At 59.1% G+C, this 25,000-nt stretch overlaps 1 non-coding gene across 1 annotated transcript in view; it reads left to right on the top strand.

The window, feature by feature from the left end:
* The first annotated feature begins 24,900 nt into the window (after positions 1 to 24,900).
* LOC147038327 (18S ribosomal RNA) overlaps positions 24,901 to 25,000 on the top strand; it is a 1,907-nt gene continuing 1,807 nt past the window's right edge. The window contains exon 1 of the ribosomal RNA XR_015063964.1: positions 24,901 to 25,000. This exon is cut by the window's right edge and continues 1,807 nt beyond it. This is a non-coding gene — a ribosomal RNA (18S ribosomal RNA).

Below are 25,000 nucleotides of genomic sequence, written 5' to 3'. Positions count from 1 at the left end.
TCCATAGCTCCATAGCCCCGGAGCTCCATAGCTCCATAGCCCCGGAGCTCCATAGCCCCGGAGCTCCATAGCCCCGGAGCTCCATAGCCCCGGAGCTCCATAGCCCCAGAGCTCCATACTTCCATAGCCCCAGAGCTCCATAGCTCCATACTTCCATAGCTCCAGCCGCGGAGGGTGCTGGCTGGTGGCTCCATAGCTCCATACTTCCATACTTGCAGCCACGGAGTTGGCTAAAATTGCACTAAGTGCGAAAGCCCATTCATTTACAACGGCGTGTCCGCCAGGCGGCGACATTTCCCCGTTACCGGTGGCTGCGCGGCGGGTGAGTGACAGAGCTTATCCGAGCGGCTGGAACTCTGCGCCGGCGTGGTCGAGCGTGAGGCCCCGGCCCTTTGGCTGCCTGGTACCTAAAACACTTCCATTGATCCAGCCACGGAGGGTGCTGGCTGGTGGCTCCATAGCTCCATAGCTCCATAGCACCAGAGCTCCATAGCTCCATAGCACCAGAGCTCCATAGCTCCATAGCACCAGAGCTCCATAGCTCCATAGCACCAGAGCTCCATAGCTCCATAGCACCAGAGCTCCATAGCTCCATAGCACCAGAGCTCCATAGCTCCATAGCTCCAGGGCTCCATAGCTCCAGGGCTCCATAGCTCCATAGCTCCAGGGCTCCATAGCTCCATACCTCCAGAGCTCCATAGCTCCAGCCTGGGTGGCTGGTGGCTCCATAGCTCCATACTTCCATAGCTCCAGTCAGAGAGTTGGCGAAAATTGCACTAAGTGCGAAAGCCCATTCATTTACAACGGCGTGTCCGCCAGGCGGCGACATTTCCCCGTTACCGGTGGCTGCGTGGCGGGTGAGTGACAGAGCTTATCCGAGCGGCTGGAACTCTGCGCCGGCGTGGTCGAGCGTGAGGCCCCGGCCCTTTGGCTGCCTGGTACCTAAAACACTTCCATTGATCCAGCCACGGAGGGTGCTGGCTGGTGGCTCCATAGCTCCATAGCTCCATAGCACCAGAGCTCCATAGCTCCATAGCACCAGAGCTCCATAGCTCCATAGCACCAGAGCTCCATAGCTCCATAGCACCAGAGCTCCATAGCTCCATAGCACCAGAGCTCCATAGCTCCATAGCACCAGAGCTCCATAGCTCCATAGCACCAGAGCTCCATAGCTCCATAGCACCAGAGCTCCATAGCTCCATAGCACCAGAGCTCCATAGCTCCATAGCTCCAGGGCTCCATAGCTCCAGGGCTCCATAGCTCCATAGCTCCAGGGCTCCATAGCTCCATACCTCCAGAGCTCCATAGCTCCAGCCTGGGTGGCTGGTGGCTCCATAGCTCCATACTTCCATAGCTCCAGTCAGAGAGTTGGCGAAAATTGCACTAAGTCCGAAAGCCCATTCATTTACAAGGGCGTGTCCGCCAGGCGGCGACATTTCCCCGTTACCGGTGGCTGCGCGGCGGGTGAGTGACAGAGCTTATCCGAGCGGCTGGAACTCTGCGCCGGCGTGGTCGAGCGTGAGGCCTCGGCCCTTTGGCTGCCTGGTACCTAAAACACTTCCATTGATCCAGCCACGGAGGGTGCTGGCTGGTGGCTCCATACCTCCATACCTCCAGAGCTCCATAGCACCAGAGCTCCATAGCTCCATAGCACCAGAGCTCCATAGCACCAGAGCTCCATAGCTCCATAGCACCAGAGCTCCATAGCTCCATAGCACCAGAGCTCCATAGCTCCATAGCACCAGAGCTCCATAGCACCAGAGCTCCATAGCTCCATAGCACCAGAGCTCCATAGCTCCATAGCACCAGAGCTCCATAGCTCCATAGCACCAGAGCTCCATAGCTCCATAGCACCATAGCTCCATAGCTCCATAGCTCCAGGGCTCCATAGCTCCATAGCTCCAGGGCTCCATAGCTCCAGGGCTCCAGGGCTCCATAGCTCCATAGCTCCATAGCTCCATAGCTCCATACTTCCATAGCACCAGAGCTCCATACCTCCAGAGCTCCATAGCTCCAGCCTGGGTGGCTGGTGGCTCCATAGCTCCATACTTCCATAGCTCCAGTCAGAGAGTTGGCGAAAATTGCACTAAGTGCGAAAGCCCATTCATTTACAAGGGCGTGTCCGCCAGGCGGCGACATTTCCCCGTTACCGGTGGCTGCGCGGCGGGTGAGTGACAGAGCTTATCCGAGCGGCTGGAACTCTGCGCCGGCGTGGTCGAGCGTGAGGCCTCGGCCCTTTGGCTGCCTGGTACCTAAAACACTTCCATTGATCCAGCCACGGAGGGTGCTGGCTGGTGGCTCCATACCTCCATAGCTCCATAGCACCAGAGCTCCATAGCACCAGAGCTCCATAGCTCCATAGCACCAGAGCTCCATAGCACCAGAGCTCCATAGCTCCATAGCACCAGAGCTCCATAGCTCCATAGCACCAGAGCTCCATAGCTCCATAGCACCAGAGCTCCATAGCACCAGAGCTCCATAGCTCCATAGCACCAGAGCTCCATAGCTCCATAGCACCAGAGCTCCATAGCTCCATAGCACCAGAGCTCCATAGCTCCATAGCACCATAGCTCCATAGCTCCATAGCTCCAGGGCTCCATAGCTCCATAGCTCCAGGGCTCCATAGCACCAGAGCTCCATAGCTCCATAGCACCAGAGCTCCATAGCTCCATAGCACCAGAGCTCCATAGCTCCATAGCACCAGAGCTCCATAGCTCCATAGCTCCAGCCTGGGTGGCTGGTGGCTCCATAGCTCCATACTTCCATAGCTCCAGTCAGAGAGTGTGCTAAAATTACACTAAGTGCGAAAGCCCATTCATTTACAACGGCGTGTCCACAAGGCGGCGACATTTCCCCGTTACCGGTGGCTGCGCGGCGGGTGAGTGACAGAGCTTATCCGAGCGGCTGGAACTCTGCGCCGGCGTGGTCGAGCGTGAGGCCTCGGCCCTTTGGCTGCCTGGTACCTAAAACACTTCCATTGATCCAGCCACGGAGGGTGCTGGCTGGTGGCTCCATAGCTCCATAGCTCCATACCTCCAGAGCTCCAGAGCTCCATAGCACCAGAGCTCCATAGCTCCATAGCACCAGAGCTCCATAGCACCAGAGCTCCATAGCTCCATAGCACCAGAGCTCCATAGCTCCATAGCACCAGAGCTCCATAGCTCCATAGCACCAGAGCTCCATAGCTCCATAGCACCAGAGCTCCATAGCTCCATAGCTCCATAGCACCAGAGCTCCATAGCTCCATAGCACCAGAGCTCCATAGCTCCATAGCACCAGAGCTCCATAGCTCCATAGCACCAGAGCTCCATAGCTCCATAGCACCAGAGCTCCATAGCTCCATAGCACCAGAGCTCCATAGCTCCATAGCACCAGAGCTCCATAGCTCCATAGCACCAGAGCTCCATAGCTCCATAGCTCCAGCCTGGGTGGCTGGTGGCTCCATAGCTCCATACTTCCATAGCTCCAGTCAGAGAGTGTGCTAAAATTGCACTAAGTGCGAAAGCCCATTCATTTACAACGGCGTGTCCACAAGGCGGCGACATTTCCCCGTTACCGGTGGCTGCGCGGCGGGTGAGTGACAGAGCTTATCTGAGCGGCTGGAACTCTGCGCCGGCGTGGTCGAGCGTGAGGCCTCGGCCCTTTGGCTGCCTGGTACCTAAAACACTTCCATTGATCCAGCCTCGGAGGGTGCTGGCTGGTGGCTCCATAGCTCCATAGCTCCATACCTCCAGAGCTCCAGAGCTCCATAGCACCAGAGCTCCATAGCTCCATAGCACCATAGCTCCATAGCACCAGAGCTCCATAGCTCCATAGCACCAGAGCTCCATAGCTCCATAGCACCAGAGCTCCATAGCTCCATAGCACCAGAGCTCCATAGCACCAGAGCTCCATAGCTCCATAGCACCAGAGCTCCATAGCTCCATAGCACCAGAGCTCCATAGCTCCATAGCACCAGAGCTCCATAGCTCCATAGCACCAGAGCTCCATAGCTCCATAGCTCCAGGGCTCCATAGCTCCATAGCTCCAGGGCTCCATAGCTCCAGGGCTCCAGGGCTCCATAGCTCCAGGGCTCCATAGCTCCAGGGCTCCAGGGCTCCATAGCTCCATACCTCCAGAGCTCCATACCTCCAGAGCTCCATACCTCCAGAGCTCCATAGCTCCATAGCACCAGAGCTCCATAGCACCAGAGCTCCATAGCTCCATAGCACCAGAGCTCCATAGCTCCATAGCACCAGAGCTCCATAGCACCAGAGCTCCATACCTCCAGAGCTCCATAGCTCCATAGCACCAGAGCTCCATAGCTCCATAGCACCAGAGCTCCATAGCTCCATAGCACCAGAGCTCCATAGCTCCATAGCACCAGAGCTCCATAGCTCCATAGCACCAGAGCTCCATAGCTCCATAGCACCAGAGCTCCATAGCACCATAGCACCAGAGCTCCATACTTCCATAGCTCCATACTTCCATAGCACCAGAGCTCCATAGCTCCATACCTCCAGAGCTCCATAGCTCCATACTTCCAGAGCTCCATACTTCCATAGCTCCATACTTCCATAGCTCCATAGCTCCATACTTCCATAGCACCAGAGCTCCATACTTCCATAGCACCAGAGCTCCATACCTCCAGAGCTCCATAGCTCCAGCCTGGGTGGCTGGTGGCTCCATAGCTCCATACTTCCATAGCTCTAAGTCAGAGAGTTGGCGAAAATTGCACTAAGTGCGAAAGCCCATTCATTTACAACGGCGTGTCCACAAGGCGGCGACATTTCCCCGTTACCGGTGGCTGCGCGGCGGGTGAGTGGCAGAGCTCATCCGAGCGGCTGGAACTCTGCGCCGGCGTGGTCGAGCGTGAGGCCTCGGCCCTTTGGCTGCCTGGTACCTAAAACACTTCCATTGATCCAGCCACGGAGGGTGCTGGCTGGTGGCTCCATACCTCCATAGCTCCATACCTCCAGAGCTCCATAGCTCCATAGCACCAGAGCTCCATAGCTCCTTAGCACCAGAGCTCCATAGCTCCATAGCACCAGAGCTCCATAGCTCCATAGCACCAGAGCTCCATAGCTCCATAGCACCAGAGCTCCATAGCTCCATAGCACCAGAGCTCCATAGCTCCATAGCACCAGAGCTCCATAGCTCCATAGCTCCAGGGCTCCATAGCTCCATAGCTCCAGGGCTCCATAGCTCCATAGCTCCAGGGCTCCATAGCTCCAGGGCTCCAGGGCTCCATAGCTCCAGGGCTCCATAGCTCCAGGGCTCCAGGGCTCCATAGCTCCATACCTCCAGAGCTCCATACCTCCAGAGCTCCAGAGCTCCATAGCACCAGAGCTCCATGGCTTCAGAGCTCCATAGCACCATAGCTCCATACCTCTAGAGCTCCAGGGCTCCATAGCTCCATAGCTCCATAGCTCCATAGCTCCATACCTCCAGAGCTCCATAGCACCAGAGCTCCATGGCTCCATAGCTCCAGCCTGGGTGGCTGGTGGCTCCATAGCTCCATACTTCCATAGCTCCAGTCAGAGAGTTGGCGAAAATTGCACTAAGTGCGAAAGCCCATTCATTTACAACGGCGTGTCCGCCAGGCGGCGACATTTCCCCGTTACCGGTGGCTGCGCGGCGGGTGAGTGACAGAGCTTATCCGAGCGGCTGGAACTCTGCGCCGGCGTGGTCGAGCGGCTGGCCTCGGTAGTTGAGGTACCAGGGGTGGGGCAGGGAGCTCCAGGCGGGTCTTGTGAGAGAGTGAAGCCGAGCGGCTGGAACTCTCGGCCGGCCTGGTCGAGCGGCTGGCCTCGGTAGTTGAGGTACCAGGGGCGGGCTGGGGAGCTCCAGGCGGGGCTTGTGAGAGAGTGAAGCCGAGCGGCTGGAACTCTGGGCCGGCGTGGTTGAGCCACGGAGGGTGCTGGCTGGTGGCTCCATAGCTCCATAGCTCCAGAGCTCCATACTTGCAGCCACGGAGCTGGCGAAAATTGCACTAAGTGCGAAAGCCCATTCATTTACAAGGGCGTGTCCACAAGGCGGCGACATTTCCCCGTTACCGGTGGCTGCTTAGCGGGAGAGTGGCAGAGCTTATCCGAGCGGCTGGAACTCTGCGCCGGCGTGGTCGAGCGGCTGGCCTCGGTAGTTGAGGTACCAGGGGCGGGCTGGGGAGCTCCAGGCGGGGCTTGTGAGAGAGTGAAGCCGAGCGGCTGGAACTCTGGGCCGGCCTGGTCGAGCGGCTGGCCTCGGTAGTTGAGGTACCAGGGGCGGGCTGGGGAGCTCCAGGCGGGGCTTGTGAGAGAGTGTAGCCGAGCGGCTGGAACTCTGGGCCGGCGTGGTTGAGCAGCATGCCCGCGGAGGTGGCTCTTCCATAGGCACGGAGGGTGCTGGAGCTCCACACTTCCATAGGCAGGGAGGGTGCTGGAGCTCCACACTTCCATAGGCAGGGAGGGTGCTGGAGCTCCACACTTCCATAGGCAGGGAGGGTGCTGGAGCTCCACACTTCCATAGGCAGGGAGGGTGCTGGAGCTCCACACTTCCATAGGCAGGGAGGGTGCTGGAGCTCCACACTTCCATAGGCAGGGAGGGTGCTGGAGCTCCACACTTCCATAGGCAGGGAGGGTGCTGGAGCTCCACACTTCCATAGGCAGGGAGGGTGCTGGAGCTCCACACTTCCATAGGCAGGGAGGGTGCTGGAGCTCCACACTTCCATAGGCAGGGAGGGTGCTGGAGCTCCACACTTCCATAGGCAGGGAGGGTGCTGGAGCTCCACACTTCCATAGGCAGGGAGGGTGCTGGAGCTCCACACTTCCATAGGCAGGGAGGGTGCTGGAGCTCCACACTTCCATAGGCAGGGAGGGTGCTGGAGCTCCACACTTCCATAGGCAGGGAGGGTGCTGGAGCTCCACACTTCCATAGGCAGGGAGGGTGCTGGAGCTCCACACTTCCATAGGCAGGGAGGGTGCTGGAGCTCCACACTTCCATAGGCAGGGAGGGTGCTGGAGCTCCACACTTCCATAGGCAGGGAGGGTGCTGGAGCTCCACACTTCCATAGGCAGGGAGGGTGCTGGAGCTCCACACTTCCATAGGCAGGGAGGGTGCTGGAGCTCCACACTTCCATAGGCAGGGAGGGTGCTGGAGCTCCACACTTCCATAGGCAGGGAGGGTGCTGGAGCTCCACACTTCCATAGGCAGGGAGGGTGCTGGAGCTCCACACTTCCATAGGCAGGGAGGGTGCTGGAGCTCCACACTTCCATAGGCAGGGAGGGTGCTGGAGCTCCACACTTCCATAGGCAGGGAGGGTGCTGGAGCTCCACACTTCCATAGGCAGGGAGGGTGCTGGAGCTCCACACTTCCATAGGCAGGGAGGGTGCTGGAGCTCCACACTTCCATAGGCAGGGAGGGTGCTGGAGCTCCACACTTCCATAGGCAGGGAGGGTGCTGGAGCTCCACACTTCCATAGGCAGGGAGGGTGCTGGAGCTCCACACTTCCATAGGCAGGGAGGGTGCTGGAGCTCCACACTTCCATAGGCAGGGAGGGTGCTGGAGCTCCACACTTCCATAGGCAGGGAGGGTGCTGGAGCTCCACACTTCCATAGGCAGGGAGGGTGCTGGAGCTCCACACTTCCATAGGCAGGGAGGGTGCTGGAGCTCCACACTTCCATAGGCAGGGAGGGTGCTGGAGCTCCACACTTCCATAGGCAGGGAGGGTGCTGGAGCTCCACACTTCCATAGGCAGGGAGGGTGCTGGAGCTCCACACTTCCATAGGCAGGGAGGGTGCTGGAGCTCCACACTTCCATAGGCAGGGAGGGTGCTGGAGCTCCACACTTCCATAGGCAGGGAGGGTGCTGGAGCTCCACACTTCCATAGGCAGGGAGGGTGCTGGAGCTCCACACTTCCATAGGCAGGGAGGGTGCTGGAGCTCCACACTTCCATAGGCAGGGAGGGTGCTGGAGCTCCACACTTCCATAGGCAGGGAGGGTGCTGGAGCTCCACACTTCCATAGGCAGGGAGGGTGCTGGAGCTCCACACTTCCATAGGCAGGGAGGGTGCTGGAGCTCCACACTTCCATAGGCAGGGAGGGTGCTGGAGCTCCACACTTCCATAGGCAGGGAGGGTGCTGGAGCTCCACACTTCCATAGGCAGGGAGGGTGCTGGAGCTCCACACTTCCATAGGCAGGGAGGGTGCTGGAGCTCCACACTTCCATAGGCAGGGAGGGTGCTGGAGCTCCACACTTCCATAGGCAGGGAGGGTGCTGGAGCTCCACACTTCCATAGGCAGGGAGGGTGCTGGAGCTCCACACTTCCATAGGCAGGGAGGGTGCTGGAGCTCCACACTTCCATAGGCAGGGAGGGTGCTGGAGCTCCACACTTCCATAGGCAGGGAGGGTGCTGGAGCTCCACACTTCCATAGGCAGGGAGGGTGCTGGAGCTCCACACTTCCATAGGCAGGGAGGGTGCTGGAGCTCCACACTTCCATAGGCAGGGAGGGTGCTGGAGCTCCACACTTCCATAGGCAGGGAGGGTGCTGGAGCTCCACACTTCCATAGGCAGGGAGGGTGCTGGAGCTCCACACTTCCATAGGCAGGGAGGGTGCTGGAGCTCCACACTTCCATAGGCAGGGAGGGTGCTGGAGCTCCACACTTCCATAGGCAGGGAGGGTGCTGGAGCTCCACACTTCCATAGGCAGGGAGGGTGCTGGAGCTCCACACTTCCATAGGCAGGGAGGGTGCTGGAGCTCCACACTTCCATAGGCAGGGAGGGTGCTGGAGCTCCACACTTCCATAGGCAGGGAGGGTGCTGGAGCTCCACACTTCCATAGGCAGGGAGGGTGCTGGAGCTCCACACTTCCATAGGCAGGGAGGGTGCTGGAGCTCCACACTTCCATAGGCAGGGAGGGTGCTGGAGCTCCACACTTCCATAGGCAGGGAGGGTGCTGGAGCTCCACACTTCCATAGGCAGGGAGGGTGCTGGAGCTCCACACTTCCATAGGCAGGGAGGGTGCTGGAGCTCCACACTTCCATAGGCAGGGAGGGTGCTGGAGCTCCACACTTCCATAGGCAGGGAGGGTGCTGGAGCTCCACACTTCCATAGGCAGGGAGGGTGCTGGAGCTCCACACTTCCATAGGCAGGGAGGGTGCTGGAGCTCCACACTTCCATAGGCAGGGAGGGTGCTGGAGCTCCACACTTCCATAGGCAGGGAGGGTGCTGGAGCTCCACACTTCCATAGGCAGGGAGGGTGCTGGAGCTCCACACTTCCATAGGCAGGGAGGGTGCTGGAGCTCCACACTTCCATAGGCAGGGAGGGTGCTGGAGCTCCACACTTCCATAGGCAGGGAGGGTGCTGGAGCTCCACACTTCCATAGGCAGGGAGGGTGCTGGAGCTCCACACTTCCATAGGCAGGGAGGGTGCTGGAGCTCCACACTTCCATAGGCAGGGAGGGTGCTGGAGCTCCACACTTCCATAGGCAGGGAGGGTGCTGGAGCTCCACACTTCCATAGGCAGGGAGGGTGCTGGAGCTCCACACTTCCATAGGCAGGGAGGGTGCTGGAGCTCCACACTTCCATAGGCAGGGAGGGTGCTGGAGCTCCACACTTCCATAGGCAGGGAGGGTGCTGGAGCTCCACACTTCCATAGGCAGGGAGGGTGCTGGAGCTCCACACTTCCATAGGCAGGGAGGGTGCTGGAGCTCCACACTTCCATAGGCAGGGAGGGTGCTGGAGCTCCACACTTCCATAGGCAGGGAGGGTGCTGGAGCTCCACACTTCCATAGGCAGGGAGGGTGCTGGAGCTCCACACTTCCATAGGCAGGGAGGGTGCTGGAGCTCCACACTTCCATAGGCAGGGAGGGTGCTGGAGCTCCACACTTCCATAGGCAGGGAGGGTGCTGGAGCTCCACACTTCCATAGGCAGGGAGGGTGCTGGAGCTCCACACTTCCATAGGCAGGGAGGGTGCTGGAGCTCCACACTTCCATAGGCAGGGAGGGTGCTGGAGCTCCACACTTCCATAGGCAGGGAGGGTGCTGGAGCTCCACACTTCCATAGGCAGGGAGGGTGCTGGAGCTCCACACTTCCATAGGCAGGGAGGGTGCTGGAGCTCCACACTTCCATAGGCAGGGAGGGTGCTGGAGCTCCACACTTCCATAGGCAGGGAGGGTGCTGGAGCTCCACACTTCCATAGGCAGGGAGGGTGCTGGAGCTCCACACTTCCATAGGCAGGGAGGGTGCTGGAGCTCCACACTTCCATAGGCAGGGAGGGTGCTGGAGCTCCACACTTCCATAGGCAGGGAGGGTGCTGGAGCTCCACACTTCCATAGGCAGGGAGGGTGCTGGAGCTCCACACTTCCATAGGCAGGGAGGGTGCTGGAGCTCCACACTTCCATAGGCAGGGAGGGTGCTGGAGCTCCACACTTCCATAGGCAGGGAGGGTGCTGGAGCTCCACACTTCCATAGGCAGGGAGGGTGCTGGAGCTCCACACTTCCATAGGCAGGGAGGGTGCTGGAGCTCCACACTTCCATAGGCAGGGAGGGTGCTGGAGCTCCACACTTCCATAGGCAGGGAGGGTGCTGGAGCTCCACACTTCCATAGGCAGGGAGGGTGCTGGAGCTCCACACTTCCATAGGCAGGGAGGGTGCTGGAGCTCCACACTTCCATAGGCAGGGAGGGTGCTGGAGCTCCACACTTCCATAGGCAGGGAGGGTGCTGGAGCTCCACACTTCCATAGGCAGGGAGGGTGCTGGAGCTCCACACTTCCATAGGCAGGGAGGGTGCTGGAGCTCCACACTTCCATAGGCAGGGAGGGTGCTGGAGCTCCACACTTCCATAGGCAGGGAGGGTGCTGGAGCTCCACACTTCCATAGGCAGGGAGGGTGCTGGAGCTCCACACTTCCATAGGCAGGGAGGGTGCTGGAGCTCCACACTTCCATAGGCAGGGAGGGTGCTGGAGCTCCACACTTCCATAGGCAGGGAGGGTGCTGGAGCTCCACACTTCCATAGGCAGGGAGGGTGCTGGAGCTCCACACTTCCATAGGCAGGGAGGGTGCTGGAGCTCCACACTTCCATAGGCAGGGAGGGTGCTGGAGCTCCACACTTCCATAGGCAGGGAGGGTGCTGGAGCTCCACACTTCCATAGGCAGGGAGGGTGCTGGAGCTCCACACTTCCATAGGCAGGGAGGGTGCTGGAGCTCCACACTTCCATAGGCAGGGAGGGTGCTGGAGCTCCACACTTCCATAGGCAGGGAGGGTGCTGGAGCTCCACACTTCCATAGGCAGGGAGGGTGCTGGAGCTCCACACTTCCATAGGCAGGGAGGGTGCTGGAGCTCCACACTTCCATAGGCAGGGAGGGTGCTGGAGCTCCACACTTCCATAGGCAGGGAGGGTGCTGGAGCTCCACACTTCCATAGGCAGGGAGGGTGCTGGAGCTCCACACTTCCATAGGCAGGGAGGGTGCTGGAGCTCCACACTTCCATAGGCAGGGAGGGTGCTGGAGCTCCACACTTCCATAGGCAGGGAGGGTGCTGGAGCTCCACACTTCCATAGGCAGGGAGGGTGCTGGAGCTCCACACTTCCATAGGCAGGGAGGGTGCTGGAGCTCCACACTTCCATAGGCAGGGAGGGTGCTGGAGCTCCACACTTCCATAGGCAGGGAGGGTGCTGGAGCTCCACACTTCCATAGGCAGGGAGGGTGCTGGAGCTCCACACTTCCATAGGCAGGGAGGGTGCTGGAGCTCCACACTTCCATAGGCAGGGAGGGTGCTGGAGCTCCACACTTCCATAGGCAGGGAGGGTGCTGGAGCTCCACACTTCCATAGGCAGGGAGGGTGCTGGAGCTCCACACTTCCATAGGCAGGGAGGGTGCTGGAGCTCCACACTTCCATAGGCAGGGAGGGTGCTGGAGCTCCACACTTCCATAGGCAGGGAGGGTGCTGGAGCTCCACACTTCCATAGGCAGGGAGGGTGCTGGAGCTCCACACTTCCATAGGCAGGGAGGGTGCTGGAGCTCCACACTTCCATAGGCAGGGAGGGTGCTGGAGCTCCACACTTCCATAGGCAGGGAGGGTGCTGGAGCTCCACACTTCCATAGGCAGGGAGGGTGCTGGAGCTCCACACTTCCATAGGCAGGGAGGGTGCTGGAGCTCCACACTTCCATAGGCAGGGAGGGTGCTGGAGCTCCACACTTCCATAGGCAGGGAGGGTGCTGGAGCTCCACACTTCCATAGGCAGGGAGGGTGCTGGAGCTCCACACTTCCATAGGCAGGGAGGGTGCTGGAGCTCCACACTTCCATAGGCAGGGAGGGTGCTGGAGCTCCACACTTCCATAGGCAGGGAGGGTGCTGGCACATCCACACTTCCATAGGCAGGGAGGGTGCTGGAGCTCCACACTTCCATAGGCAGGGAGGGTGCTGGAGCTCCACACTTCCATAGGCAGGGAGGGTGCTGGCACATCCACACTTCCAGCCACGGAGCATGCTGGCACTTCCACCTTGCTTGCTAAGTCGGCGTGATCTTGCCCAAAAAGTCCCTCCTCACCTCCAGCTGGAAGTGGAAAAAAATCCTCCACCTGCTTGGCCGAGGTTCTGGAAGCCAGCAGCTCGCAGAATGTTGCCAAAGTTTCACTGGAAGGAAAAGAAAAGAGAAGACCGAGTGCGCATTTCACCTACCGCCGAATGTCCACAAGAGGGAAGTGTCACTCCGTCGCAGAATCTGCGCCGACGCACTCGGCACCCTTCGAATTTATGGTGCCGGTGCGGGTGTTCTGGGTGCAAAAAGGCCGCCCAAGTGGTAGAAAAAAATCAGACTTCGTCTCTTAGGTCGAAATTAATGCCAAGTTTTGAAATGCGCTGGCAGGGGTGGACCAGGGCCCGTTAGAAGTGCTTAGCCGAGGTCCTGGAAGCCTAACCCGGCGTGATCTTGTGCAAAAAGCCGCTGCTGAGCTCCAGCTGGAAGTGTAAAAAGAACCGGGCTGGATCAAAAAAAGAACCGGGCGGCCCGTTAAAATTGCTTAGCCGAGGTCCTGGAACCCTAACCCGGCGTGATCTTGTGCAAAAAGCCGCTGCTGAGCTCCAGCTGGAAGTGTAAAAAGAACCGGGCTGGTTCAAAAAAAGAACCGGGCGACCCGTTAGAAGTGCTTAGCCGAGGTCCTGGAAGCCTAACCCGGCGTGATCTTGTGCAAAAAGCCGCTGCTGAGCTCCAGCTGGAAGTGGAAAAAGAACCGGGCTGGATCAAAAAAGAACCGGGGGACCCGTTAAAATTGCTTAGCCGAGGTCCTGGAAGCCTAACCCGGCGTGATCTTGTGCAAAAAGCCGCTCCCGAGCTCCAGCTGGAAGTGTAAAAAGAACCGGGCTGGATAAAAAAAGAACCGGGCTGGATCAAAAAAGAACCGGGCGACCCGTTAAAATTGCTTAGCCGAGGTCCTGGAAGCCTAACCCGGCGTGATCTTGTGCAAAAAGCCGCTCCCGAGCTCCAGCTGGAAGTGTAAAAAGAACCGGGCTGGATAAAAAAAAGAACCGGGCTGGATCAAAAAAGAACCGGGCGACCCGTTAAAATTGCTTAGCCGAGGTCCTGGAAGCCTAACACGGCGTGATCTTGTGCAAAAAGCCGCTCCCGAGCTCCAGCTGGAAGTTTAAAAAGAACCGGGCTGGATCAAAAAAAGAACCGGGCTGGTTCAAAAAAGAACCGGGCGACCCGTTAAAATTGCTTAGCCGAGGTCCTGGAAGCCTAACACGGCGTGTTCTTGTGCAAAAAGCCGCTCCCGAGCTCCAGCTGGAAGTGTAAAAAGAACCGGGCTGGATAAAAAAAAGAACCGGGCTGGATCAAAAAAGAACCGGGCGACCCGTTAAAATTGCTTAGCCGAGGTCCTGGAAGCCTAACACGGCGTGTTCTTGTGCAAAAAGCCGCTCCCGAGCTCCAGCTGGAAGTGTAAAAAGAACCGGGCTGGATAAAAAAAAGAACCGGGCTGGATCAAAAAAGAACCGGGCGACCCGTTAAAATTGCTTAGCCGAGGTCCTGGAAGCCTAACACGGCGTGTTCTTGTGCAAAAAGCCGCTCCCGAGCTCCAGCTGGAAGTGTAAAAAGAACCGGGCTGGATAAAAAAAAGAACCGGGCTGGATCAAAAAAGAACCGGGCGACCCGTTAAAATTGCTTAGCCGAGGTCCTGGAAGCCTAACACGGCGTGATCTTGTGCAAAAAGCCGCTCCCGAGCTCCAGCTGGAAGTGTAAAAAGAACCGGGCTGGATAAAAAAAAGAACCGGGCTGGATCAAAAAAGAACCGGGCGACCCGTTAAAATTGCTTAGCCGAGGTCCTGGAAGCCTAACACGGCGTGATCTTGTGCAAAAAGCCGCTCCCGAGCTCCAGCTGGAAGTGTAAAAAGAACCGGGCTGGATAAAAAAAAGAACCGGGCTGGATCAAAAAAGAACCGGGCGACCCGTTAAAATTGCTTAGCCGAGGTCCTGGAAGCCTAACACGGCGTGATCTTGTGCAAAAAGCCGCTCCCGAGCTCCAGCTGGAAGTGTAAAAAGAACCGGGCTGGATAAAAAAAAGAACCGGGCTGGATCAAAAAAGAACCGGGCGACCCGTTAAAGTTGCTTAGCCGAGGTCCTGGAAGCCTAACACGGCGTGATCTTGTGCAAAAAGCCGCTCCCGAGCTCCAGCTGGAAGTGTAAAAAGAACCGGGCTGGATAAAAAAAAGAACCGGGCTGGATCAAAAAAGAACCGGGCGACCCGTTAAAATTGCTTAGCCGAGGTCCTGGAAGCCTAACACGGCGTGTTCTTGTGCAAAAAGCCGCTCCCGAGCTCCAGCTGGAAGTGTAAAAAGAACCAGGCTGGATAAAAAAAGAACCGGGCTGGATCAAAAAAGAACCGGGCGACCCGTTAAAATTGCTTAGCCGAGGTCCTGGAAGCCTAACACGGCGTGATCTTGTGCAAAAAGCCGCTCCCGAGCTCCAGCTGGAAGTGTAAAAAGAACCGGGCTGGATAAAAAAAAAAGAACCGGGCTGGATCAAAAAAGAACCGGGCGACCCGTTAAAATTGCTTAGCCGAGGTCCTGGAAGCCTAACACGGCGTGATCTTGTGCAAAAAGCCGCTCCCGAGCTCCAGCTGGAAGTGTAAAAAGAACCGGGCTGGATAAAAAAAAGAACCGGGCTGGATCAAAAAAGAACCGGGCGACCCGTTAAAATTGCTTAGCCGAGGTCCTGGAAGCCTAACACGGCGTGATCTTGCCCGAAATTCGGCCTCTATACTTCCATTTTAGGTACCAGGCGCTCATAGTGTGTTGGTCCCACTAGTCAGTGTACTGGTCCCACTCGCTAGTGTACTGGTCCCCCTAGTCAGTGTACTCATCCAGTTACCCCCCGTTTTCCAAAACACCATCGGCACGTATAAGGGGGGGACTCCTGAGAGAGATGAGGTATATGGCAGCGCAACACCAATCCGCTCCGCGCTGGTTCCCATGTCGGCTACGGATGAATAAAACCAGCCTGTCCCCCCTGGAGCTCACGAGACACGGAATTTTTTCTAAGTGCCAACGGCTCTTCCGAGCAAACGTGTCCGCTCCGGCTGGTTCCCCCGTCGGCCTCGAATGACGAAAAATGCCGGTCTCCGCCCGGAGCTCATGACAAACGAAAAATTTTCTAAGTGCCAACGGCACTAGCGAGCGAATGTGTCCGCTCGGCGCTGGTTCCCGGGTCGAACCCGGAAGACGAAAAACGCCGGTCTCCGCCCGGAGCTCATGACAAACGAAAAATTTTCTAAGTGCCAACGGCACTAGCGAGCGAATGTGTCCGCTCGGCGCTGGTTCCCGGGTCGAACCCGGAAGACGAAAAACGCCGGTCCTCGCCCGGAGCTCATGACAAACGAAAAATTTTCTAAGTGCCAACGGCACTAGCGAGCGAATGTGTCCGCTCGGCGCTGGTTCCCGGGTCGAACCCGGAAGACGAAAAACGCCGGTCCTCGCCCGGAGCTCATGACAAACGAAAAATTTTCTAAGTGCCAACGGCACTAGCGAGCGAATGTGTCCGCTCGGCGCTGGTTCCCGGGTCGAACCCGGAAGACGGAAAACGCCGGTCTCCGCCCGGAGCTCATGACAAACGAAAAATTTTCTAAGTGCCAACGGCACTAGCGAGCGAATGTGTCCGCTCGGCGCTGGTTCCCGGGTCGAACCCGGAAGACGAAAAACGCCGGTCTCCGCCCGGAGCTCATGACAAACGAAAAATTTTCTAAGTGCCAACGGCACTAGCGAGCGAATGTGTCCGCTCGGCGCTGGTTCCCGGGTCGAACCCGGAAGACGAAAAACGCCGGTCCTCGCCCGGAGCTCATGACAAACGAAAAATTTTCTAAGTGCCAACGGCACTAGCGAGCGAATGTGTCCGCTCGGCGCTGGTTCCCGGGTCGAACCCGGAAGACGAAAAACGCCGGTCCTCGCCCGGAGCTCATGACAAACGAAAAATTTTCTAAGTGCCAACGGCACTAGCGAGCGAATGTGTCCGCTCGGCGCTGGTTCCCGGGTCGAACCCGGAAGACGGAAAACGCCGGTCTCCGCCCGGAGCTCATGACAAACGAAAAATTTTCTAAGTGCCAACGGCACTAGCGAGCGAATGTGTCCGCTCGGCGCTGGTTCCCGGGTCGAACCCGGAAGACGAAAAACGCCGGTCTCCGCCCGGAGCTCATGACAAACGAAAAATTTTCTAAGTGCCAACGGCACTAGCGAGCGAATGTGTCCGCTCGGCGCTGGTTCCCGGGTCGAACCCGGAAGACGAAAAACGCCGGTCCTCGCCCGGAGCTCATGACAAACGAAAAATTTTCTAAGTGCCAACGGCACTAGCGAGCGAATGTGTCCGCTCGGCGCTGGTTCCCGGGTCGAACCCGGAAGACGAAAAACGCCGCTCTCCGCCCGGAGCTCATGACAAACGAAAAATCTTCTAAGTGCCAACGGCACTTGCGAGCGAATGTGTCCGCTCGGCGCTGGTTCCCGGGTCGAACCCGGAAGACGAAAAACGCCGGTCCTCGCCTGGAGGTCCCAGCAAAATCAGCGAAAAAACGACTAAGTGTCAACTTTCAAAAAAACGACTAAGTGTCAACTTTCGAAAAAACGGCTAAGTGTCGACTTTCGAAAAAACGGCTAAGTGTCGCCTTTCGAAAAAACGACTAAGTGTCGCCTCTCTGAAAAAACGACTAAGTGCCCACGGCTCTGCGGGGCTTGTGAGTCCGCCCCGCGCCGGTTCGGCGGTCGGCCTCAAAAAGCAAAAAATCAGCCTCTCTCCCTGGAGCTCACCAAAAATTTGTCGAAATTTTTCTAAGTTCTCCTCGAGGTACCAGGGGGTGAGGTACCCGGGCTAAGGTGCAGTACCTTTTTTGGTCTTCAGGTGCGCCAGAGTACAATGAAATGGTCCCAGTAGTCAGTGTACTCATCGACTTTCCCCCCGTTTTCCAAAGCACCTCGTTTACGAGTATGGAGGAGATGGTGCTGGTCTCCCCACGGCGTCGGACACGCCGTCCTCGACAGCACAAGGTCGGATAGAAGACCTGGAAAGCGCCGTGGCACGCGCTGGAGGTGGGCACTTTGGCGAAAAAACGACTAAGTGTCAACTTTCGAAAAAACGACTAAGTGTCAACTTTCGAAAAAACGGCTAAGTGTCAACTTTCGAAAAAACGACTAAGTGTCACCTCTCTGAAAAAATGGCAAAGTGTCGCCTCTCTGAAAATTTTCTAAGTGCCCACGGCTCTGCGGGCTCGTGCATCCGAGCCGCGCCGGTTCTGCAACCGGCCTAGAATGACGAAAAATAACGGTCTCCTCCTGGAGCTCACAGCCAATTGTGGCGAAAAAGTGGCAAAGTGCCCACGGCTCTGCGGGCTCGTGCATCCGACCCGCGCCGGTTCTGCAGCCGGCCTAGAATGACGAAAAATAACGGTCTCCTCCTGGAGCTCACAGCCAACTTGGCAAAAAGTTTCTAAGTGCCCACGGCCCTGCCGAGCTTTGGCGTCCGCCCAGCGCCGGTTCCGCAGTCGGCCTCGAATGACGAAAAATAACGGTCTCCTCCTGGAGCTCACAGCCAACTTGGCAAAAAGTTTCTAAGTGCCCACGGCCCTGCCGAGCTTTGGCGTCCGCCCAGCGCCGGTTCCGCAGTCGGCCTCGAATGACGAAAAATAACGGTCTCCTCATGGAGCTCACAGCCAACTTGGCAAAAAGTTTCTAAGTGCCCACGGCCCTGCCGAGCTTTGGCGTCCGCCCAGCGCCGGTTCCGCAGTCGGCCTCGAATGACGAAAAATAACGGTCTCCTCCTGGAGCTCACAGCCAACTTGGCAAAAAGTTTCTAAGTGCCCACGGCCCTGCCGAGCTTTGGCGTCCGCCCAGCGCCGGTTCCGCAGTCGGCCTCGAATGACGAAAAATAACGGTCTCCTCCTGGAGCTCACAGCCAACTTGGCAAAAAGTTTCTAAGTGCCCACGGCCCTGCCGAGCTTTGGCGTCCGCCCAGCGCCGGTTCCGCAGTCGGCCTCGAATGACGAAAAATAACGGTCTCCTCCTGGAGCTCACAGCCAACTTGGCAAAAAGTTTCTAAGTGCCCACGGCCCTGCCGAGCTTTGGCGTCCGCCCAGCGCCGGTTCCGCAGTCGGCCTCGAATGACAAAAAATAACGGTCTCCTCCTGGAGCTCACAGCCAACTTGGCAAAAAGTTTCTAAGTGCCCACGGCCCTGCCGAGCTTTGGCGTCCGCCCAGCGCCGGTTCCGCAGTCGGCCTCGAATGACGAAAAATAACGGTCTCCTCCTGGAGCTCACAGCCAACTTGGCAAAAAGTTTCTAAGTGCCCACGGCCCTGCCGAGCTTTGGCGTCCGCCCAGCGCCGGTTCCGCAGTCGGCCTCGAATGACGAAAAATAACGGTCTCCTCCTGGAGCTCACAGCCAACTTGGCAAAAAGTTTCTAAGTGTCACATCTCTGAAAAAACGGCTAAGTGTCGACTTTCGAAAAAACGGCAAAGTGTCACATCTCTGAAAAAACGGCTAAGTGTCGACTTTCGAAAAAACGGCTAAGTGTCAACTTTCGAAAAAACGGCTAAGTGTCGCCTCTCTGAAAAAACGGCAAAGTGTCAACTTTCGAAAAAACGACAGAGTGTCGCCTCTCTGAAAAAACGACTAAGTGTCGACTCTGAGAAAATGGCAAAGTGCCCACGGCTCTGCGGGCTCGTGCATCCGACCCGCGCCGGTTCCCCAGCCGGCCTGAAAAAAGGCAAAACCAGCCTCTCCGCCTGGAGCTCAGAGCCAACTTGGCGAATATTTTCTAAGTGCCCACGGCTCTGCGTGGCTACGGCGTCTGCCCAGCGCCGGTTCCTGGGTCGAACCCCGAGGACGAGGAATGCCGGTCTCCGCCTGGAGGTCCCAGCTTAATCGGCGAAAATTTTCTAAGTGCCCACGGCTCTGCCGGGCTCGTGCATCCGACCCGCGCCGGTTCCCCAGCCGGCCTGAAATAAGGCAAAACCAGGCTCTCCCCCTGGAGCTCAGAGCCAATTGTGGCGAAAAAACGACTAAGTGTCAACTTTCGAAAAAACGACTAAGTGTCAACTTTCCAAAAAAACGGCTAAGTGTCGACTTTCGAAAAAACGGCTAAGTGTCAACTTTCGAAAAAACGACTAAGTGTCGCCTCTGAAAAAACGACTAAGTGTCGCCTCTCTGAAAAAACGACTAAGTGCCCACGGCTCTGCGGGGCTTGTGAGTCCGCCCCGCGCCGGTTCGGCGGTCGGCCTCAAAAAGCGAAAAATCAGCCTCTCTCCCTGGAGCTCACCAAAAATTTGTCGAAATTTTTCTAAGTTCTCCTCGAGGTACCAGGGGGTGAGGTACCCGGGCTAAGGTGCAGTACCTTTTTTGGTCTTCAGGTGCGCCAGAGTACAATGAAATGGTCCCAGTAGTCAGTGTACTCATCGACTTTCCCCCCGTTTTCCAAAGCACCCCGTTTACGAGTATGGAGGAGATGGTGCTGGTCTCCCCACGGCGTCGGACACGCCGTCCTCGACAGCACAAGGTCGGATAGAAGACCTGAAAAGCGCCGTGGCACGCGCTGGAGGTGTCACTGTGGCGAAAAAGTGACTAAGTGTCAACTTTCGAAAAAACGGCTAAGTGTCAACTTTCGAAAAAACGGCTAAGTGTCAACTTTCGAAAAAACGGCTAAGTGTCAACTTTCGAAAAAACGACTAAGTGTCGCCTCTCTGAAAAAACGGCAAAGTGTCAACTTTCGAAAAAACGACTAAGTGTCAACTTTCGAAAAAACGACTAAGTGTCACCTCTCTGAAAAAATGGCAAAGTGTCAACTGCGAATGTGGTGGTGCATGGAAGGAAGTGGAGGACGGCCGCCTCCTTAAACACAGGCCGAAGAGGAGCGTCAGGGCCGGCTCCTTAAACACGGACCGAGTGTCGCCCTTAACACAGACCAAGCGGAGGACGGCCGCCTCCCTAAATACAGGCCGAACCGGAGCGCGAGGGCCGCTCCTTAAACACGGACCGAGTGTCGCCCTTAACACAGACCAAGGGGAGGACGGCCGCCTCCTTAAACACAGGCCGGAGAGGAGCGTCAGGGCCAGGCTCCTCAAACATGGACCGAGTGTCGCCCTTAACACAGACCAAGGGGAGGACGGCCGCCTCCTTAAACACAGGCCGGAGAGGAGCGTCAGGGCCAGGCTCCTCAAACATGGACCGAGTGTCGCCCTTAACATAGACCAAGGGGAGGACGGCCGCCTCCTTAAACACAGGCCGGAGAGGAGCGTCAGGGCCAGGCTCCTCAAACATGGACCGAGTGTCGCCCTTAACACAGACCAAGGGGAGGACGGCCGCCTCCTTAAACACAGGCCGGAGAGGAGCGTCAGGGCCAGGCTCCTCAAACATGGACCGAGTGTCGCCCTTAACACAGACCAAGCGGAGGACGGCCGCCTCCCTAAATACAGGCCGAACCGGAGCGCGAGTGTCGCTCCTTAAACACGGACCGAGTGGAGGACGGCCGCCTCCTTAAACACAGGCCGAACAAAATGACACAAAGTGTCAACTGCGAATGTTGTCCATCCAAGGAAGGAGCGTGATGCCCGGCCGGCTCCTTAAACACAGGCCGAGAGTCGCCCCGGACGGTCCGCCTCGCGGCGCCCGTCTGCTCGGATAAAATGACACAAAGTGTCAACTACGAATGTTGTCCATCCAAGGAGGGAGCGTGATGCCCGGCCGGCTCCGAAAACACAGGCCGAGAGTCGCCCCGGACGGTCCGCCTCGCGGCGCCCGTCTGCTCGGATAAAATGACACAAAGTGTCAACTGCGAATGTTGTCCATCCAAGGAAGGAGCGTGATGCCCGGCCGGCTCCTTAAACACAGGCCGAGAGTCGCCCCGGACGGTCCGCCTCGCGGCGCCCGCCCGCTCGGATAAAATGACACAAAGTGTCAACTACGAATGTTGTCCATCCAAGGAGGGAGCTTGAGGCCCGGCCGGCTCCGAAAACACAGGCCGAGAGTCGCCCCGGACGGTCCGCCTCTCGAGGCGCCCGCCCGCTCGGATAAAATGACACAAAGTGTCAACTACGAATGTTGTCCATCCAAGGAGGGAGCGTGATGCCCGGCCGGCTCCGAAAACACAGGCCGAGAGTCGCCCCGGACGGTCCGCCTCTCGAGGCGCCCGTCTGCTCGGATAAAATGACACAAAGTGTCAACTGCGTCTGCTCGGATAAAATGACACAAAGTGTCAACTGCGAATGTTGTCCATCCAAGGAAGGAGCGTGATGCCCGGCCGGCTCCTTAAACACAGGCCGAGAGTCGCCCCGGACGGTCCGCCTCGCGGCGCCCGCCCGCTCGGATAAAATGACACAAAGTGTCAACTACGAATGTTGTCCATCCAAGGAGGGAGCTTGAGGCCCGGCCGGCTCCGAAAACACAGGCCGAGAGTCGCCCCGGACGGTCCGCCTCTCGAGGCGCCCGCCCGCTCGGATAAAATGACACAAAGTGTCAACTACGAATGTTGTCCATCCAAGGAGGGAGCGTGATGCCCGGCCGGCTCCGAAAACACAGGCCGAGAGTCGCCCCGGACGGTCCGCCTCTCGAGGCGCCCGTCTGCTCGGATAAAATGACACAAAGTGTCAACTGCGTCTGCTCGGATAAAATGACACAAAGTGTCAACTGCGAATGTTGTCCATCCAAGGAAGGAGCGTGATGCCCGGCCGGCTCCTTAAACACAGGCCGAGAGTCGCCCCGGACGGTCCGCCTCGCGGCGCCCGCCCGCTCGGATAAAATGACACAAAGTGTCAACTACGAATGTTGTCCATCCAAGGAAGGAGCGTGATGCCCGGCCGGCTCCTTAAACACAGGCCGAGAGTCGCCCCGGACGGTCGCCTCGCGGCGCCCGTCTGCTCGGATAAAATGACACAAAGTGTCAACTACGAATGTTGTCCATCCAAGGAGGGAGCGTGATGCCCGGCCGGCTCCGAAAACACAGGCCGAGAGTCGCCCCGGACGGTCCGCCTCGCGGCGCCCGTCTGCTCGGATAAAATGACACAAAGTGTCAACTGCGAATGTTGTCCATCCAAGGAAGGAGCGTGATGCCCGGCCGGCTCCTTAAACACAGGCCGAGAGTCGCCCCGGACGGTCCGCCTCGCGGCGCCCGCCCGCTCGGATAAAATGACACAAAGTGTCAACTACGAATGTTGTCCATCCAAGGAAGGAGCGTGATGCCCGGCCAGCTCCGAAAACACAGGCCGAGAGTCGCCCCGGACGGTCCGCCTCTCGAGGCGCCCGCCCGCTCGGATAAAATGACACAAAGTGTCAACTACGAATGTTGTCCATCCAAGGAGGGAGCGTGATGCCCGGCCGGCTCCGAAAACACAGGCCGAGAGTCGCCCCGGACGGTCCGCCTCGCGGCGCCCGCCCGCTCGGATAAAATGACACAAAGTGTCAACTACGAATGTTGTCCATCCAAGGAGGGAGCGTGAGGCCCGGCCGGCTCCGAAAACACAGGCCGAGAGTCGCCCCGGACGGTCCGCCTCTCGAGGCGCCCGCCCGCTCGGATAAAATGACACAAAGTGTCAACTACGAATGTTGTCCATCCAAGGAGGGAGCGTGATGCCCGGCCGGCTCCGAAAACACAGGCCGAGATTCGACCCCGGACGGGCCGTCTTCTCCCGGCGCCCGCCCGCGTACGCCCCCCATCCCCGGTCGCCCGTCTGCTCCCGGCGGGCCTCCGAGTACCCCCTCACCCAACTGACCGACTGGCACTCATGACCCGCCTTGGTAGGGCCCCCATCGGCCTCGGCTCGTCCGACGTCGGGTGGACGGTTCCTACCCACTGCGGGTCGCACTCTAGCGCCCCGGCCGCCGCGTGAGCGTGCGCTCCCCGCGCCGCCCCGCAGGCCCCGGCGCGACCGTACTGCGGCGAGACCGAGACGACCCGGTTTGGCATCCATCCCACCTAGCCACGATCCACGGAGGCCGAGCGAGCGGCTGAGTGTCGGGCGCCGCGCGTGCGAGCGTCCGCCGGCCGCGCCGGTCCTTCCGCGAATGTCGTTTCTCAAACCCTCCGGCTTGATAGCGGCGGCACCACGGGAAGCCGTCCACACACACCGTCCGACCTCTATCCGAAAAGCCTTCCCGACCAACCGCGGTCGCGGGGGCGTCTGTCGCTCCGCATCGGGGGGGCGTATGGCTTCCGCGCTACGCGCTGCGGGCTCGGGGGGGCCGCAACGGCTGAGTCTGACTCGGCCGGGGCGCAGCTTCCCTCCCGGCAGTCAGCAATAGTGCCGATCGCGCCTGCCACCAGCCCCCTCCCCGACGGGTTCGTCGGCGCCGGCTGGCCGCCGTCCGCCTTCGTTCCCCGAGGGTTCCCAACCAGCGCCGATCCAACTCCGCATCCTGGCCGCACGCAGTGCGTGCCTCGCGCGGGTAAGTCGCCGGCGCAGCGCCGCAGCTCCCGACCCCCGCGTACGGGAATAGTTGAGGGCCTCAGCGGGCCGCACCGACCGAGTCCGACTCGGGCCGGGGCGCAGATTCCCGCTTGGGTGACCGAACGTTCTCTGCTCGGGCCGGAGGGCCGACGCCCGTCCCCCCCCGTCGTCCCCCACGGACCGCCTCCGAGGCCACTTCGCACGGCTCATCCTCGGCTCCCTACCAATGCTTAATCGATGGGGCCGCCCGGCCGGATTCGCGCCACCCTGTCCACCGCGAGTCTCCCCAGACTAACCCGAGTTACCGCCCAGCTCGCCTAACCTTGCACTCGCTCTGCCAAACGGTCGTGTAGTCGGCGGGCCGTCCTACGGGTCGCCCTCCCTCCCCAAACGCGCGGCGGGATAGCGGCAAGGCGGCGGCGGCGGCCAGCGGCGTCGGGGCGCTCGCACCGGAGAAGAGGCGTCTTACGAGGCCGGGCGCAGCTCCCTCTCGTTTACTTGCTGAGTAGCGGCGCTCGAAGGTTCCGCGGCGAGCGCGGCTCATCCCATTGAATGTCCCTGCACCAGGCTCCATCGAAGGGCCGCCCGGCCGGATTCGCACCCCCCTGTCCACCGCGAAGTCCCCTCGACTAACCCGAGTTACCGCCCAGTTCGCCTAACCTTGCATCGCCCCGCCAAACGAGCGAGTTGTCGGCCGTCCTGCGGGTCGCCACCGGCCCCAAACGTGCGGAGGGATAGCGGCAAGGCGGCGGCGGCGGCCAGCGGCGTCGGGGTCGACCTAGCACCGGAGAAGAGGTGTCTTACGAGGCCGGGCGCAGCTCCTCTCGTTTAGGGGTCCGCGAGGGTCGCATTCGAGGTTCCGCGTCCTCGGCTTCGGCTGCGCCGGGTCCAGCCCGATCCATCTCACCCCGCGGCAGCGTCAGACCACCTAGAGCCCCCGCGAACCGCGGCCGGCGTCCGGAAAACAGTCGCGCGAGCCCCCGCTCCGGCGGGCCGGCGAGCGAGAGGCGCTACCCAGCCACCCTCTCTCCTACCTGGTTGATCCTGCCAGTAGCATATGCTTGTCTCAAAGATTAAGCCATGCAAGTCTAAGTGCACACGGCCCGTACAGCGAAACTGCGAATGGCTCAT

Source organism: Syngnathus leptorhynchus, unplaced genomic scaffold (assembly GCF_054491065.1).
Source record: "Syngnathus leptorhynchus isolate UIUO unplaced genomic scaffold, UIUO_Slep HiC_scaffold_68, whole genome shotgun sequence".
In the NCBI taxonomy this organism is placed as follows: Eukaryota; Metazoa; Chordata; class Actinopteri; order Syngnathiformes; family Syngnathidae; genus Syngnathus; species Syngnathus leptorhynchus.
This window is presented reverse-complemented; position numbering and strand designations above follow the sequence as displayed.